The sequence below is a fragment of the Colobus angolensis genome, unplaced genomic scaffold, assembly GCF_000951035.1.
Source record: "Colobus angolensis palliatus isolate OR3802 unplaced genomic scaffold, Cang.pa_1.0 Scaffold245, whole genome shotgun sequence".
Taxonomy (NCBI): domain Eukaryota; kingdom Metazoa; phylum Chordata; class Mammalia; order Primates; family Cercopithecidae; genus Colobus; species Colobus angolensis.
In genome coordinates, this window is record NW_012115655.1 from 1,807,965 (window position 1) to 1,812,953 (window position 4,989).

The 4,989-nt window shown below is 51.0% G+C and overlaps 1 protein-coding gene across 2 annotated transcripts in view; it reads left to right on the forward strand.

Moving 5' to 3' along the window:
- Window positions 1-1,102: 1,102 nt before the first annotated feature.
- Window positions 1,103-4,989, forward strand: part of KLHL24 (kelch-like family member 24) — a 51,149-nt gene continuing 47,262 nt past the window's right edge. The window contains exons 1-2 of one of the 2 annotated variants that reach the window (XM_011945804.1): window positions 1,158-1,328; window positions 1,764-1,854. The gene's annotated coding sequence lies outside the window, so the exon portion shown is untranslated. Of the gene's footprint in view, window positions 1,329-1,763; window positions 1,855-4,989 lie in introns of both variants that reach the window. The other variant, XM_011945803.1, reaches the window with a different exon arrangement.

Below are 4,989 nucleotides of genomic sequence, written 5' to 3' on the forward strand. Positions count from 1 at the left end.
CGGCCACCTTGCCCGGCTAGTTTTTTGTATTTTTAGTAGAGACGGGGTTTCACCGTGTTAGCCAGGATGGTCTCGATCTTCTGACCTCGTGATCTGCCCACCTCGGCCTCCCAAAGTGCTGGGATTACAGGCTTGAGCCACCGCGCCCGGCCCGACTGTATTCTTGACATGTAGAAGATAGAGATTTTTTCATTTGGTATCAGAAACCAAAAACTAGTTAAATGGTTGCAAAATCAGGAGGCATATTCATCCTTTAAAAGAATACTTGCAGGCGGGGAGCAGTGGCTCATGCCTGTAATCCTAGCACTGTGGGAGGCCAAGGAGAGCGGATCACTTGAGGCCAGGAGTTCGAGACCAGCCTGGCCAACACAATCTCTACTAAAAATACAAAACATTACCTGGGCGTGTTGGCGGGCGCTTGTAGCCTCAGCTACTCTAAGGAAGGAGAATGGCGTGAACTCGGCAGACGTTGCAGTGAGCCTAGATAGCGCCATTCTGTCTCAAAACAAAACAAAAAGCTTACAGACACAAAACGACAAACTAATGCCCTTTAGGGACTCCATCTACCTTGGAAAACAGGGATTTGTGACAGCTTTGGTCGACGTGCTTGTGCGTTTAAAATAAAAAGGTAACCTAGGATTTGATACCAGTGACATTAACAGCTTTATCAAAAAAAAGAGGTGGTTTTCCTTGCTCCTTCCAGGGACTAGGGTTTTAGTTTCGTCCACCCTTCAGGCCCTCAGGCCTGATTTCCGATTATCTATCAAAGGGTCAAACAAAAAGCTCTCTAAGCTTCTACCCAAGCTTTAAAGCCCAAGGGGCTGATCGCGGGCTTTTTCCTTGGTACGTGGCAGGGGCCTTTGAGGGAAAGAAACAAACGACTCTGGCTTCTCACTCGGCTCCTTACACAAGAGGCATTTTTTTTAACTATCTCTACTTGAAACAAAGTGTTTTTGAGTCAGCAGCCCTTGGAGTGGGTCTAGTCCTCCTGGGCGCCCGACGCCCACCCCATAGCTGGAGCCCCGGGTGGCCCCGGAGGCCACCGGGAAGCGAGAACTACATCTCCCGGGGTTCCCCGAGGCGGAGGACGCCCACCCGGATTGGCCAGGGGTCGGTGACGCTCAGTGTTTTGGCCCGGAGGGTCACATGTTTCCTTTGTTGTGAGCTGCGGCAGAAACTGGTGGCTGGAGAAGACGCCGGCGCTGGAGAGTGCGCTGCGCCGCCGGCGGCTGAGGAACCGCGGGGTTCGCCGCTGCTGGCTGCTTCCAGCCTTCGCCGAGAGGTACCGGGGGTGACAGCTCCGGGACCGGCCGAAAGGCGAGGAACCGGCCGGAGTCTGAGTCCTCAGGGGCGGAGGGGCGGCAGCCGTCCTGACCACCGGGGTGTCTGCGGGAGGGCAGCCAGCGGCGGCCGGCCTCTCGGAGCCAGATTGGCGGTCTGCGGAGAGGCTGCAGCTGGGCTGCAGGGCCCCTATCTGAGGCGAGGGGCCTCCAGGTCTCCCTGGGGGTTCTTCCTCCCCGCTCGGTAGCTACAGCCCTGAGGGAGGGCGCCTGCGCCTCCTGGCACTGCGGCCGGGAACCGTGGCGCGGCTGGCGCGGCCTGGCAAGGGCGAGGTGGGAGGGGGTGGCCGCCGGGACTGGGGGTAGCCGCAGGTGCAGTCGCCTAGTCGCCGCGGGGCCGAGCGCCGCCGGGGGTGGCGGCTGGGCAGACGGGTGCTGCTTGTTGCCGATGGGCTGCGAACGGGGCGCCGCTTTTTATTTCAGGAAGTGCGGGGGAGTGGGACCGCCTCAAATCCAGCCTTCCCGTTTGGTGGGACGACTGTCGGTTCTGTCCGGGAGGAATGTCGGGGTCAAGGTGGGGTTCCCGGGGCAGCGGGCCAGCGAAGCCCCATTAAAGCGATTGCGAAATGCGCTCGGCACTGTCACCTGACCGTTACCCCCGCCCCCGTCCCCTGCGAGCCTTTGTTTACCACGATCGCGACACCGAGCTAGCTGCGGCCGTCCCCGGGGAGCCGGGGCGGGCGGGGGAGCGGGCATTCAGCCGGCGCAGTCCCCGCCTAACCTCCCCACCTTCTTACCACTCCAGGACTCGATGTCTTAATTTAGTTCCTAATGGACCCACCCCCAAGTTCTGGACACCCCGGGTGAAGACTGTTAACGCGGCGGGGATTGGGCGCCTGCGGCGGCTTGTGGGCGGTACCCGAGGGCGAGTTCGAGTTTTTATTGGCGAGTTTTTATTGTCACTAGGTGGGCCTGTCCGGGGCCATTCTTCCCGCCCCCTTGAAGGTGATCTGTAGGACGCGCGGGAGCGCGCGCTCTTGCTTCTCTTGCAGCTGCGGCCGGAGTGGAGCCTGGCGGCGCGGATGCGGGCGGAGCGCGCTCCCGCCCCTGCTGCGGGTGGCTGGGAGCCTCCGTGGCTGCCGCGGCTGCTCCCTGATCCTGCAGGCAGTTCTGGGCACGCAGCGGTCGGCAACCGTGGCCCGCCCTCCGAGGACCGGAAAATTAACACCCTTTAACAAGTGTCGCGTTATCTGCCGGGGTGGTGCTCAGGAAGTCCTGCGAATTCGTTGTTGCCAGTTCTGTAAACGTGTTTAGATAGCTAAATATAGATCACAGTGCCACATCTTAGGGGGCCCCGCGGTCGCCCCTGAGGCAGTGGCTGTTCATAATTGATTTTAGTGGATTTTAATGATTAATCACTTGCTCTTGTGGGCAGCTTTTCAAAAATCACGTCTTTGTATTTGCAGCTACAGACTGGGTCCACCAGCTAAGAGGTTGATTTTTATTAGGGTTGTAAAATAGATTTAAAATCTGCTTGTTGTTGGCTGAGATTTAAAAGCAGATTTCTACTATTTAAAAAAGATAGTTTAAAGATACTCCCCTAAAAGGTAAAGATTCTTCCATACTCATCTTGGATGAGTTGTTTTCCTTGTTTGAGGGATTCTAGGTCACACACTTCTATGTTTTAATTCCCGTGGTAATTTAAAATGTTTGAGAAGTGGGTTGCAACTGTGTCATTTTAAAATTATAAATTAAGGTGACGGTAATTAAGACCAATCATTTTTAGCCATAGTGTGTTGAAAATGGTTTTTCTGTTCTCTTGAGTTAATAGGGTATTTGCGTTTTCTCAGATTTTCTTCTCCTGCAGATGTAGGAATTCACTCAAGACTTAATACACTTGTTTTGTTTTTGAGACAAGGTCTCATTCGGTCACCCAGGCTGGAGTGGAGTGGTCTCACTGTCACTCAGGCCATCTCAGCTCACTGCAATCTCCGCTTCCCGGGTTCAAGCGATTCTCCTGCCTCAGTTTCCCGAGTAGCTGGAATTACAGGCGCCCGCCACCACGCCCGGCTAGTTTTTGTATGTTTAATAGGGACGGGGTTTCACCATGTTGTCCAGGCTAGTCTTGAACTCCTGACCTCAGGTGATCCGCCTGCCTCAGCCTCCCAAAGTGCTGGGATTGCAGGCGTGACCCACTGTGCCTGGCAGAGACTTAATACATTTTTGTAGAAGGAAGTTTGAGCTCCCCTGGATGAAGCAGGAATTGAATATGAACAGTTCCCATTGGTTATGCATTCTTTAGAATTCCAGAGGAGATGGTTACACCGGAATGAGCAGCTCCTGTGATCAGAACCGCCTCATCACTTGTGCATTGAGAGTATTTAATGTATTTAAATAAGTAAAAAATGCAATCATTTAAACTTTTGAAGAAGTAAAACCATCACTCAGTAAAGGCTTGCTTATTCAAACAAAGCCAGCAACTTAAGTCTCTAAACAGGAAGAAGAAATAATATTCTGAATTAGGGCTGACTACCAGTTTTAACCTATACTTTCCTGGCTTTCGTCCAGGTTGTTGAACCTTAATGCTTTTTCGGTAACCTTTTTTTAACTTCCTTGTTTTTCTCCCATTTCATTAAAACCCAGAGGTCAAGCCTGTGAAAAATAAATACTATTTATCAAATAAGTGACCACAGTTGTTTTTGTCTAAACTTTTCTCTTACCTAGAAATTTGGGACACATTTTTCAATAAATATTTGGGTACGGACTGTATAATGGAAAAATGTAAGTAAGTATCTTCACAAGTGTACATATGAAAAATGCATTTTTGTATAATTTATTTCTGGTGTGACTGAAACAACTAGAGAGTATATAGCCACTTGACAACTATTGACATTTAAAAACCGCTATTGTTTCTCCTATTAAAAACACATTAAGTGCTTGCTTGTCATCCCAGCTACTCCAGAGGCTGAGGCAGGAGAATCTCTCAAGCCCTGGAGTTTGAGAACAGAATGGGCAACATAGTGAGACCCTGTCTCAAAAAATAAACAATACAATAGTTAAGCAAACTTTTTTCAGTTGAAGAGTTTGGCACTCTGCCTATATTTGTCATCCCAGAGTTAAAATTTTTCAACGTTTGACACATCTTAAAGACTACTAAACTGATGTTTTAAAAGTGGGCTTTGGCTGGGTTTGGTGGCTCACGCCTGTAATCTCAGCACTTTGGGAGGCTGAGGCAGGCGGATAACCTGAGGTTAGGAGTTCAAGATCAGCCTGGCCAGCGTGGTGAAACCCCATCTCTACTAAAAATACAAAAATTAGCTGGATGTGGCAGCGGGCGCCTGTAATCCCAGCTACTTGGGAGGCTGAGGCAGGAGAATCACTTGAACCCTGGAGGCAGAGGTTGCAGTGAGCTGAGATCTCGCCATTGCACTCCAGCCTGGGCAACAGGAGCAAAACTCCATCTCAAAAAAAAAAAAAAAAAAGATGGGCTTTACTCTTAACTGAGGTTTCCAAATGCTGCCACTGTAAATAATTAGTGTCACCACTAAGGTAAATATAAACTACTGACTACGTGCTTTTATTCATAGAGAAGTCATGTAAAATATTAGATCTCAAATTTGTGACCGGGCACGCTGGCTCACGCCTGTAATCCCAGCACTTTAGGAGGCCGAGGCGGGCAGATGACGAGATCAGGAGATGGAGACTGTCC